Below are 13,925 nucleotides of genomic sequence, written 5' to 3' on the forward strand. Positions count from 1 at the left end.
CACCAAAAGTTATTTTCCATTGTTTTTCAGGTTTTTAAAAAATAATTAAAGCCATCTTAGGAGGTATGAAGTGATATCTCATTGAGCTTTTATTTTGTATTTCCCTAATGACTGAAGGTATTGAACATCTATTTATATGCTTATTAGTCATTTGCATATCTTCTTTTGAAAAAAGTCTATTTAAATACTTTGCTTCTAATTAAGTGGTCTTTTTATTTTTGAGTTACAAGGAGTTCTTTAATATAGTTTGGATATTAAACCCTTATCAGATATATTCAATTCAAAGGGAGAAATTTTTTTTTTCTTTTTTTCATTTTTCCGAAGCTGGAAACGGGGAGGCAGTCAGTCAGACTCCCGCATGCGCCTGACCGGGATCCACCCGGCATGCCCACCAGGGGGCGATGCTCTGCCCCTCCGGGGCGTCGCTCTGTTGCAACCAGAGCCATTCTAGCGCCTGAGGCAGAGGCCACAGAGCCATCCTCAGCGCCCGGGCAAACTTTGCTCCAATGGAGCCTTGGCTGCAGGAGGGGAAGAGAGAGGCAGAGAGGAAGGAGAGGGGGAGGGGTGGAGAAGCAGATGGGCGCTTCTCCTGTGTGCCCTGGCCGGGAATCGAACCCAGGACTCCTGCACGCCAGGCCAACGCTCTACCGCTGAGCCAACCGGCCAGGGCCTCAAAGGGAGAAATTTTTATTTCAAACAAACTTAACCAACTTCACAGTTTTACTCATCAACCATCAAACAAAATTGTAGAGGCCAGCATGACAGACAGCCTCCACACAGAATAGGCTGGCAAGAGTGAGATAATGAAGCTTCGTAGGTGACTGGAGATACTGACTAATCAAGACAGGAAAGCATTCGTTTCAAGGAGCTCTGTTTAACAAGTTGTATTTTATTTTCCTTAGTGTTTCTGGGAAATAAAATCTTACATAGTTTTTATGTAAAAACCCAAATATAAATTAGAATATATCATTTTAACCTTTACAATTAATTATGTCTATGCAGACCATTTCCCCCCTAATCTTAGGGCCTTGCTGCCACCTGTGGGTAAAAAGAGAGTATTACACTTTGCATCAAGACTACAATATACACCAGCGAATTATATAGTAGTGAATGAATGACACAGACTGAGTTTCATTCACTTTATATCAGTTAGATTCAGTTCAAACAATATTTATTACAATATTATACACTGAATTAGGCACTGGACAGTTAGAGGTAAATAAGAAAGGCTTTGATCCTCAGAACGCTCATAGTCAAGTAGGTGAGGTAAACTTAGAAACATCATTTAAGTCCAGAGAGTTGATTTTTGACTTCTGGCTTCCAAAATTGTGGAAGAAATTTCTTGTTGAAAAAAAGAGAAGAAGAAATAGAGTATAAACTTTGTAAAGTTTATAAAAATAGCAGGCTTACACTATGAAAGCTTGTCATCCACAACCTGAAAAAACCACTTCAGAGAATCCAACATGGTGATGTAGTAGGCAGACATTCCAACTGCCACCTCCCCAAACCAAATTGGATTACAACTTAATTTAAGAAGAATCATCTTGAAAAACCAACTTTGACTAAACAAAGAGTAGTCTATAACCAAGGATCACAGAAGAAGCCACACCGGGACTGGTAGGAAGGGTGGAGATGCGGAAAGGGCTGCCTCGCACCCATGAGCGAGTGGGAGCTGAGGGTTCAGAGGGACTTCCACCATGGGAAGGGGCGCCCTGAGAGGTGTGGGTCCTCAGCGCCAGGCCCACCGGAACCCCTGTGCTGAGTCATTCTCTAATACTGCAGTTGCCATCTTTCTTGGGCAGAGCATCCCTTTGTGCAGCATCAGCCTGGGGAAAAGCAACTGCTTCACCCTTGGGAGTCTCTCCTACCCCAGTCAGGGCAAAGGGTCATCCCGAGAGGCCAGGAAGCAAAGGGCATGTCAGTGGCTCAGTTTTCTGTTGTTGAGACCGGGGTATTCCCCCACAACTCATGACTCTAAGACTGGTGCTTCCACCTCACAGGAAGCTCAGTAGAAACTGTCCAGAGAGCGGGCAGACCACACCTCTGAGTCTCAGAGGCCACAATCACTGGGCTCCAGGGGCCACACCCTACTGAGGGATGTGAAAAAAGTCTGGACAGACTGACACCTGGGGCCAAGGGGCACAGCTACACACACTACCTTTCCTAACCTCTGAATTGCTGCAGGTGCTAGACTCTACCAGAGGTGTTTTCAGCAGCTGAGCCCAACAAGCAGACAGCAGACAGAGGCTGCAGGAGGCGGGACCCAGGGAAACTTGGACCTTTCCCCAGACCCAGTGTGGGTAAAAGCCAGCCTAGGAGTACAGCTTGGTAAACACACCTGGGCCCAGCAGAGGCAGCCACAAACTCTGGATTGCTTGTAGCTCCAAGAAGGTTGCTGAAGGCCAGTCATGGGCAGTGTCTCCCACTAGTCTTGTGCTGGGTTCCTGCCAAGGAGACCCAGGGCTGGCACATCCAGGGGTCAGCTGCATAAAACATCAATTCAGGACCTAGCAACCCTTGCTAGAGTTGTATCCTAAGGAAAGGCTCCTCACACCTGGCCCAACTGGGGCAAGTTCCACTCTCTGTGATCAGCAACAGCACAGCAACTCATGGGCATTGGATATGGTGGAGCTTTACAGTCAGCTGACCCTGGCACTGGGTATCCTGCCCTGCAGGGCTAGATTCCAGAGGGGGGAGGGAGAGAGGCTTGGCGACATGTGGGTCCCTGTGAGTCTGGTCAAGGGACTTAGCCATCTTTGGGGCAGGGCACAGTCAGCCCCAGGAGAGGACTCTCTCAGTCTTCCTCTCTGAGACTAGGGTCTCACCAGCTGAAAGAACTTCTGCAGAGGGTACTGTTGGCCACACTTGGTCTGAACCTGCTACTCACCTTGTTGGGGAGAAATAAAATTTAAGTATCCAGCAGTGGCTGAGGGATTAAACTCTGGAATAGGGGCCACATTCCCTGTACTAAGCTCCTGATCAAGAGATCTCTTACGTAGGGGGTCCCACTAAGGTTGTATTCACAACCTCAGCTCCCCTAATCCACCAAGTGTGCAACCTGTAAAAATACTGGTTGAGTGAGGCCAATCTGAGCCCACACTACAGTCTTACTACAGAAGATTCTGAGAGAAGACCAGGCAACTGCAAGAGGAGGAGGACCAGCTGAAAAGTGAAGACAAATATTAAAGAGCTTGGGGCTTTTACGGAGTTGCTGTCATCTCTAAGCAGGATAAAGCTGATTCTTATATAAAGATTGGCCCTTCCCACACTACCCAGGCACAGAAAATGCAGACACAAACAGTGAAAAGTGCAGTAGCTGCAGACAGGTAGCCCACAGCATGTTACAAACAACAACTGATGCCAACCCAAGAAAACCTAGAGCCAATACAACTTGTAGTGGGTGGCAGAGAGCACCAACCCTAGACTCAGCTACCTACACAAGCAGCATGCCCAAAGGTGGAGTCTAGCAGGTACCAGACACTGTGGAAAATAAATATGCCCAATAGGAGAGATATCACACAGTGTGTAATACACATGAGCAAGGTTGACCCTTAAAGCCAGCCAGCCTGAAGAGATAACTGTACCCATGAAAGGACCAACAGCATTTAATATTTACATACAATAAGAAGAAAAATAGTATCCTCAAGAAGCATTTTTAGAACAAGTAAAACAGGTGGCCTGAATGTCAATACCATCAAGCCCATCTTCTTCAAAAGGTTACCCCCAAAATTTCAAAGTCAGACAGCACTACCTAATGCACAGACAAAATGGGCAGACAGAGAAATGCAATCCAAATGAATTAACAAGATAAATTCCTAGAAAAAGAACTGAATGAGATGGAAATAATCAAACTACCAGATACAGAGTTTAAAATAATAGTTTTTAGGATGCTTAAGGATCTTAGAGCAACAATGGATGGATATAATGATCACTTAAAAAAGAGATAGCAAGCATCAAAAAGGACATTGAAATCATAAAAAAGTACTAGTCAGAAATGACAAATACAATATCAGAAATGAAGACTGCACTACAAGAAATCAATAGCAAGACACATGAAGTAGAGGATCGAATCAGTGATTTAGAGGACAAGATAAGTGAAAGCACAGAAGCAGAGTAGCAAAAAAAAAGAGGCTCAAAAAGTCTGAGGAAACTCTAAGAGAGCTCTGTGACAATACGAAGAGAAACAACAACCACATCATAGGGGTTCCTGAAGGAAAAGAGAACAAACAAGGACTAAAGAACCTGTTTGAAGAAATCATAGTGGAAAACTTTCTTAAACTGATGAAGGGAAAAGTCACACAAGTTCAAGAAGCACAGAGAGTCCCATTATAGAGGAACACAAGGAGGCCTGCACCAAGACACATCATAATTAAAGTGCCAAAGTTAAGAGACAAAGGAAGAATACTAAAAGCTGCAAGAGAAAATAAGTTAATTACCAAAAAAAGAGCCCTCACAAAGATGATACCCAACTTCTCCACAGAAACACTTGAGGCCAGAAGGGATTGACAAGAAACATTCAAAGTGATGCAATACAAAAACCTACAATCAAGACTTCTTTATTCAGCAAGGCTATCATTTAAAATTGAAGGAGATATAGAAAGCTTCACAGACAAAACAAAAACAAGCAAAAAATACTCAAAAAAATTAACAACTAAACTAGTACTGCAAGAAATGTTAAGGGGCCTGCTGTAAAAAGAGCAAAGGGAAAAAAAATCTAGAAAAAGCAAATTGTAGATTTGAAGAATAAAATGGCAATAAATAAGTACATGTCAATAATAACCTTAAATGTAAATGGATTAAATGCTCCAATCAAAAGACATAGGGTAGCTGCATGGATAAGGAAACAGGACCCAAACATATGCTGTCTACAAGAGACCCACCTCAGAACAAAAGATACACATAGACTGAAAGCGAAAGGATGGAAAAAAAATATTTAATGCAAATGGAAATGGAAAAAAAGCTGGGGTAGCAGTACTTATATCTGACAAAATAGACTTTAAAACAAAGGCTATAGTAAGGGATAAAGAAGGTCAGTACATAATGATAAAAGGAGCAATCCATTAGAAGGATATGACCATTGTAAATATTTATGTGCCTAATATATGAGCACCTAAATATATAAAGCAGATTTTGATAAACACAAAGGGCAAGATGAAGAGCAATACTATAATAGTAGGGGATTTTAATACCCAACTAATATCAATGGATATATCCTCAGACAGAAAATTAACAAAGAAACAGCACCTTAAATGACTTACTAGATCAACTGGATTTAATAAATATCTTCAGAACCTTTTGACCCAAAAGCAGCAGAATATACATTCTTTTCAAGTGATCATGGTACATTCTCTAGGATAGACCACATGTTAGGGCACAAAATGAGTCTCAATAAATTTAAGAAGATTGAAATAATACCAAGATCACAATAGCATGAAACTAGAAATCAACTACAATAGAAAAACTGAAAACCATTCAAACACTTAGAGTCTAAATAGCATGTTATTAAATAACAAATGGGTTAACAGCAAGATCAAGAAAAAATAAGAAATTTTCATGAAAAAAGAACATACAACAACTCAAAATTTACGTGATACAGCAATAGCAGTCCTGAAAGGGAAGTTCATAGCATTACAAGCATACCTTAAGTAGCAAGAAAAAGCTCAAATAAACAACTTAACCATGCATCTAAAAGAACTAGAAAAAGAACAGCAAGTAAAGCCCAGAGGAAGTAGAAGGAAGGTAATAATAAAGATCAGAGTGGAAATAAATGACATAGAGGCTAAAAAAAAAATACAGAAGTTCAATGAAACAAGGAGCTGGTTCTTTGAAAAGGTAAACAAGATTGATGAGCCTTTAACCAGACTCACCAAGAAAAAAAGAGAGAGGACTCAAATATATAAAATTGGAAATGAGAATGGAAAAGTAACAACTGACACAGCAGAAATACAAAGGGTTGTAAGAAAATACTATGAAGAATTGTATGCTAAAAAATTGGACAAACTAGGTGAAATGAAAAAATTCCTAGAAACATACAATCATCCAATAAATTTGGAAGAATCAGAAAGCCTAAACAGACCGATTAAAACAAATGAAATTGAAACAGTTATCAAAAACTTCCAACAAACAAACGTCCTGGACCTGATGGCTTCACAGGTGAATTTTATCAAACATTCAAAGAACTAACACCTATCCTCCTCAAGCTATCTTAAAAACTCAAGAGGAGGAAAGACTTCCAAGCTCCTATCATGAGGCAAGCATTATCCTCATTCCAAAACCAGAAGACACTACAATAAAGAAAACTAAAGGCCAATAACCTTGATGAACTTAGATGCTAAAATTCTCAAAAAATTTTAACAAACCAGATCCAGCACTACATTTAAAAAAATCATACATTATGATCAAGTGGGATTTATTCTGTGGAGGAAGGCTGGTACAATATTTGCAAATCAGTCAATGTGATTCATCATATAAACAAAAGGAAGGAGAAAAATCACATGATAATATCAGTAGATGCAGAAAAAAAGCATTTGAAAAAATCCAGCACCCATTTAATGATCAAAACTCTCAGCAGAGTGGGAATACAAGGAACATACCTCAACATAATAAAGGCCATCTATGACAAACCCACAGCCAACATCATACTCAATGGACAAAAATTAAAAGAAATCCCCTTGAGATCAGGAACAAGGCTGGGGTGCCCCCTTTCACCACTCTTATTTAACATAGTTCTGGAAGTCCTAGCCACATAAATCAGACAAAAAGAAGAAATAAAAGGAATTCATATTGGAAAAGAAGTGAAACTATTATTATTTGCTGATAACATGATACTGGACATAGAAAACCCTAAAGTCTCAGTAAAAAAACTACTACATCTGATAAATGAATTCATCAAGGTTGCAAGATATAAAACTAATATTCAGAAATCAGTGGCATTTTTATAAACCAACAATAAACTGTCTGAAAGAGAAATTAAGGAAACAATGCCCTTCATTATTGCAACAACATCAAAAAATAAAGTACCTATGAGTAAATTTAACCAAGGAGGTAAAAGACTTGTACTCAGAAAATTATAAGACATTGAAAAAAAAATCAAGGAAGATACAAACAAGTGGAAGCATATACCGTGTTCATGGATAGGAAGAATAAACATCATTAAAATGTCTATACTATCCAAAGCAATCTATATATTCAATGCAATTCCTATTAAAATACCAATGGCATACTTCAAAGATATAGAACAAATATTTCAAAAATTTATACGGAACCAAAAAAGAACACAAATAGCCTCAGCAATTTTGAAAATGAAGAATAAAGTGGGAGGCATCACACTTCCTGATATCAAGGCCATACATAGTACTCAAAACAGCTTGGTACTGGCATAAGAAGAGGCATACAGATCAATGGAAGAGAACAGAGAACCCAGAAATAAACCCACACCTTTATGATGAATTGATATTTGACAAAGGAGGAAAGAGCATACAGTGGAGTAAAGACAGTCTCTTTAATAAGTGGTGTTGGGAAAATTGGACAGGTACATGCAAAAAAAAAAAAAAAATGAAACTAGACCACCAACTTATATCATTCATAAAAATAAACTCAAAATGGATAAAAGACTTAAATGTAAGTCATGATACCATAAACATCTTGGAATAAAACATAGGCAGTAAACTCTCTGATATCTCTCGTAGCAATATTTTTGCCGATTTATCTCCACCGGCAAGTGAAATAAAGGACAAAATAAACAAATGGGACTACATCAATCTAAAAAGCTTTTGCATAGCAAAATACACCATGAACAAAATTAAAATACAACCCACACAATGGGAGAACATATTTGCCAATACATCTGATAAGGGATTAATAACCAAAATTTATAAAGAACTTGTAAAACTCAACCCCAGGAAGGTTGCCCAACTAGAAATGGGCAAAAGAACTGAATAGACACTTTTCCAAAGAGGACATACAGATGGCCAATAGGCATATGAAAATTGTTCAATGTCATTAATCATCAGAGAAATGCAAATTAAAACAAAATGAGATACCACCTCACACCTGTCAGAATGGTGCTTATTAACAAATCAATGCACAATAAGTGCTGGCGAGGATGTGGAGAAAAGGGAACCTACTTGCACTGTTTGTGGGAATGCACACTTGTGCAGTTTCTGTGGGGAACAGTATGGAGTTTCCTCAAAAAATTAAAAATGGAATTGCCTTTTGACCCAGCTATCCCACTTTTAGGAATATGTCCTAAGAATACCAAATCAATGATTCAAAAGGGGAAATGCACCCCCATGTTTATTGCAGCATTGCTTACGCTAGCCAAGACCTGGAAACAGCCCAAGTGTCCATCAGTGGATGAGTGGATTAAAAAGCGGTGATACATATACACTATGGAGAACTATGCGGCTGTGAAAAAGAAAGAAATCTTACCTTTTGCAACAGCATAGATGGACCTGGAGATTATTGCCTGAAATAAGCCAGGCAGAGAAAGACAAATATCATATGATCTCACTTACATGTGGAATCTAATGAACAAAGTGAACTGAGGAACAGAATAGAGGCAGAGGCGGGGTCACAGGGACCAGAGGGACAGCTGTCAGAGGGAAGGGGGATGAGGGGATGGAATCAGAGAAGGTGAAGGGATTAGTGAAATTCTATATACATAACACAGAGATACAGAAAACAGGACAGCAAATCCCAAAGGGAGGTGGGAGGACATGGGGGACAAGGGGGCGGGGCTGTGGGTGTTATATTGAGCGGGACACTTGAATTAATGTTAACACAGTAAATTAAAATTAATAAAACATTTTTAAAAAGGAAAGAAACCACTTCTATCAGGTGGATTTTCTCCTATGAAAAAAAAAAACAATTAAAAAAACCCTTTAAAAAAAAGTTACTTGATAGCTGTGTTGACTAAGAAAGCTCAATGAACCAAGGCAGCGATTTTCAATCTTTTTCATCTTATAGCACACATAAAATAATTACTAAAATTCAGTGGCACAGCAAATATACATTGTTTTGCCGATCTGACAAAAACAAAACAAAACTAACCAGGTGTTATTTTGTTTCATGCATACTGGATGGCATTGTTCCTTCAGTTGCTGCTCTTTATTTTTACTGAATTCTGTGAGCTATTCAAAATGTACAGTTATGGGTATTATCTCAGAATTTGTCATTTATTTGCTCCATATTTTACTAAATTTGGGATGTATTATTCATAGGTTGCTATACAGGAATAAGGTTATAAGTAGGTTAGATTGGTTTTTTTAATTTTGTGAATTTTTAATGTCAGTACATAAAAGGGAATAAGCCAGAAGTACACAGTGACAGCTGAGTACAAAGCACTCGGTTGTTACCACACCCTGGTCAAGAGGAAGTGTCCGGCTGCAGCAGTCCTCAGACTGCGCGCCCCTTGCAGAGCTGGGAAGCTTGGCCACAGGGATTCTGGTCTATGGGTATGAATCACCCTTGTGGCTGCTTCCTAATTCTTTTTTCTTTCTCCTTTTAAAATAGCATACTTTCCATACACTAAATACACCTTCTTTGCATACAGTTCTGAGAGTTTTCATAAATATAATTGGTGTGCACGTATCTCTATGAGCGAGATATAGAACAGATAGCTCCCCAAAATGTCCCTTTGAAATCATCAACTGCCTTACCTCCCCTTCTGGCATCTGCTTTTTTGTCCTCTGACTAGATAGTGTTGCCTTGCAGTAATGACATGAGTGGAATCATACAGTATGTGGCCTCTGAAGTCTATCTACTTTCACATGGCATTGTACAACTGAGATTAATCCTTATAAAAAAACCCCACACCATATTTGCTTTACAGTGCTAGTACTGCCTGTTTAGCAACATTTTATTTTCCAGACACACCCTGCCAATGTCAGTTATTTACAAGAAATAAATCATATTTAACATTGGGGAGAGACATACAAAGTTTATTAAAACAGCTAGACAATTACTCTGCAGGAATAAATGAAGATTAATGGGTGTGACAATGAGGGGGCATGGAGAGCTATGAATGTGACACTTCGGAGATGATTTACTCTTCTTGGCATGGAATTTATAACTTCTTTATCACCGGGCCTACTGCCGCCGAATCATGAAGAGCATCTTCCCCGCTTTGCAGAAACAGCGGGGAAGGCAGGTTAGGCAAAGGAAACAGCACGGACAAGGGCTTGGTAGTGAAAGACCACGTGGTACGTTTATGTCATAGTGCAATCGATACCCTGTGGTTACAGAAGGGAGGGGGGGATCAATCTTAGTTTCCTAATCCAAACACAAGGTGCTTTCATCACCTGACATCCTGTAGTCTGGACATGATGCCACCGAGTTGGTTCATGCTAAGCCAGTGTCACTGGAATAGATTATCCTGTGACTTGAGAAACAATGCGAGGCAGATTCTGAGAATATGAGTAATTAACTGAGATTTTTGTTGACCTGAGAGGCATTAGAGCCGATTGGTAATGATTGCATATTGACTTCGGTTTTGTATTTTGTTTTTTTAATTATTTGAGGGGGGAAATTAGAGGACAAAGTAGTTGTTTGTAAGTAGGTTATTTGGTGCCCTTGCGTATGGAAGCCAGGTCTCTGATGTGGTTGCAAAAGTAATTATTATTATTATTTGAGATTAATAATGGTCTTTATTCTTAACTCTCTACTGTATAATTCTGTCCATTCAGACCCTTGGCCTATCCTCCCTGCACAGCATAACTCACACCTGTTCTATGTTTAATCTAATGTGCCGAGGACTCTTTGAGATTCATCCCTGTCTCAGTCACTGACCCACCCCTGAGATAGCACGTAGATGCACTCAATCTTTACTGCCAAGGATCTCACAGTTTGGTGGCGTAGATAAACGGGGACATGGGACTTCATGCAGTGGGTAGAGATGGGAGCTGAGAGAATGCTAAGTACATGGAGATGAGGGGCTGCTTGGTGCACAGGCAACCTCATGCCAGGGCTGGACATAGGGCAGGCGGGCGCGCCGCACGACACCCAGACCTGCGGCTCCGGGTCTCAGGGAGGAGTCGCAGAGGCAGAGCGCGGGCTGACATCGCTGTCCGCGCAAAGGACTGGCTGAGCCACAAGCGAGGACCTGCGGCCTGCCCGAAAGTGTAGCAGGAACAGAAGAGTGCTGGGATGGCTCCATCCTCCCTGTCCTCCCTGCTCTCCCCGCCTGAGCTCTGGGACGCCTGGAGTCCTGCCCGCCGCAGTAGCAGTGATCAGAGGAGCCGGGTCAGAGGGGCAGTGATCAGAGGAGCCGGGTCAGAGGGGCTGGCCAGTAGGGTACAGGGACTCGACCTACTGCGGAGGTGAGAAGCTCTAACTCAGATGACAGGAGGAGTGTCGCTGAGCATCTTTATATTCATGTTCTGATTGGCCCTGACGCAGGGCCACTGGCTCCTGCCTTTGCAATGGTCGCTTCGCTGCCAGGGTTTTTTCCTTTTCATACTGGCAGTGGTTGCCTCCTCCCGGAAGTCCTGATTTTGGTTCTTTGTTTGTTTGCTAATATCCTAGTTGTTAAAGTCCCTTTAACAGTCTTTAAGAAACTTCTACTAGATCCTGCCAGGCATCACAGGAGCAAGGAAATTCTAATTAACAAAAAGAATAATCAGATACTGATTCCGTTACAATCCCTTTTGTTCCTGGAAATTAGATACCTATGGAAGGAAGACTCTCCCACTCTCAACCCCTTTAATCTAGGCAAAGAAAATATAGCTAATATACAGTGTAGCTTAAAACAAACAATAGTATTTATTAGTCATTCCTCCTTACTGTTCAGTATTCATACAGACAGGAATATGAAAAGAAAGATAGTTTGTTCTTGCTTTCAAAGTTCCCTTATGTTTTATAAAAACTAAATGCCTTTCAGTTTTTATTATAGACCACAAATCTTTTTAAGCCTTCACATAAGAGAATTGACATCTCTCTAAGAACAATATTGTCACTTATCAGGTTCTAAGCCCCTATAAAAGTAAAGTGGATAACATTTATACATTTAATCGAGTAGGGATACAAGAGGAAGTGAGAGGAAATTAATGTTTGTTGAGCATCTTTTATATCTAGCAAGAATCATGGGGCATGAAATATTTAATTAAATACTCCTCATTAAATTGGAGGTTAGTTTCAGTTAAACTATGGTAGAGTTACTATATTTACAAGTCATTAGCACTAGAAATATAGAAGAATTACCTTGAGATGTGGTATCAGAGAACATCTTGGTTTTAAAGTATATGCAAATAGTAATGGAATCAATGACTTTTTATGCTGTGATAGTTACTATTATAGACGTATAACTGATCATTCATTTTAATATTAAAATAAAATAATAAAGGTAATAGAGTCCATTTTCATCGAAATCCCAACTCATACCATTATGATATGTCATGTCTGGGTCATCTGAAGGAGATAGAAGAATTAACTATAACTCAGAATAGGAGGAGTTAGTTTAAAATAGCAAAAGCTTTCTTACTGACAGAGTCTGAATACATATGGCAGGCACCCAGCAACAACAGCAAAAATTGGTAGGATTAGAAATAGGGAGTAAATTTATTACAAGATCCAAAAAATGATGAAAGATTAGTTTAAAGCCTATTAAAAATTTGATGTAATCTCTAAGATAAACATTAAAGGCATAGAAAAAGTATGTCTAACCCCAAAGTAATAGTGAGAAGAAAAGTTGAAAAACAAGCAAACAAACAAAACAACAAAAATCTAACAAACTAAAATAAAAAATGGATTAACTCAAAAGAAGTAAAAACTACAACAATCAGAAAACAATAAAATATGAAAAAATAGCAAATAAATTATAATTTGTTAGATTTAAACAAAAAGTATCTGTAGTTTCATTATATGTAAGTGGTATAAATCCAGAATAAGGAAAAAGATTGTCAGACAACTTAATTATCCACTAATAAAAGAATGGATAATTAAATTGTGGTCAATTTACCCAATGATATTCTATACTGCTAATATTTACATTATTATGGATAAAGATTACCATATAATGTTGAGAGAAGCAAGACTGACGTGTGTATATCTTAAGTGATTTCATTTGAATAAAGTTCAAAATCACAAAATAAATAATGTATAGTGCGAGAAATCAGAAGGGTCATTTAACTTTCATGGCATAACGACCAAGAAGAGGCATGGGGAGCCTCTGGGAGGTGATAATATTGAAAATTTGAACTGGGTGGTTGCTATGCAGATATGTTTACTTTGAAAAAAACTCATCAGGCTGTACATTCAAGATTTGTATACTTTAGGTATACTTAAAAGAAATGATTACAAAGATAGAAATTCTTACAGGCCACCAAGAATGTTACTTTTGTTTTGTGTTGTGCTGTTTTGCTGTAAATAGTGACAGAGTGTGGTATTATGGAAAATGCTCTTGGTTAGGAGGCAAACATCCTATGTTCTTATATTCATTTGGTCACTTACTAAATGTTCTTTCTTGGGTATGTCACTTAACTTCCCAAAGTTTCATGATCTCCATCTGTAAAATGAATAATACAGATATATCTCTGTACCTGCCCTCACTGGCTGGTTGTGAGAATTAAATAAGTATATATTTTATAAAGTACTCCCGAGGCTAGAGTACTCCTTGCAAGTATATTAGTTAGAGCTCTCCAAAGAAACAGAACGAAAAGAGAACAACACACTTGATTGTTTTTATAGTAAAACATTGACATATTCTAAGGGAAATAGAGCTAGCCAAAAGATATTCTGCCCCAGTTGAAGGTTATGGTAAAGTGACATAGTAGATATTCTTGAAGAGAACAGAAGGGTGATTCCTTTAAATTTTATTCAGTGGAATGATGATGGCTCATGTTTGAGGGCAGATATAGTTATGTGAAGAGGCATCAAAATTCCTTCCATTAGCCCTGGCCGGTTGGCTCAGTGGTAGAGCGTCGGCCTGG

Source organism: Saccopteryx leptura, chromosome 12 (assembly GCF_036850995.1).
Source record: "Saccopteryx leptura isolate mSacLep1 chromosome 12, mSacLep1_pri_phased_curated, whole genome shotgun sequence".
Taxonomy (NCBI): Eukaryota; Metazoa; Chordata; class Mammalia; order Chiroptera; family Emballonuridae; genus Saccopteryx; species Saccopteryx leptura.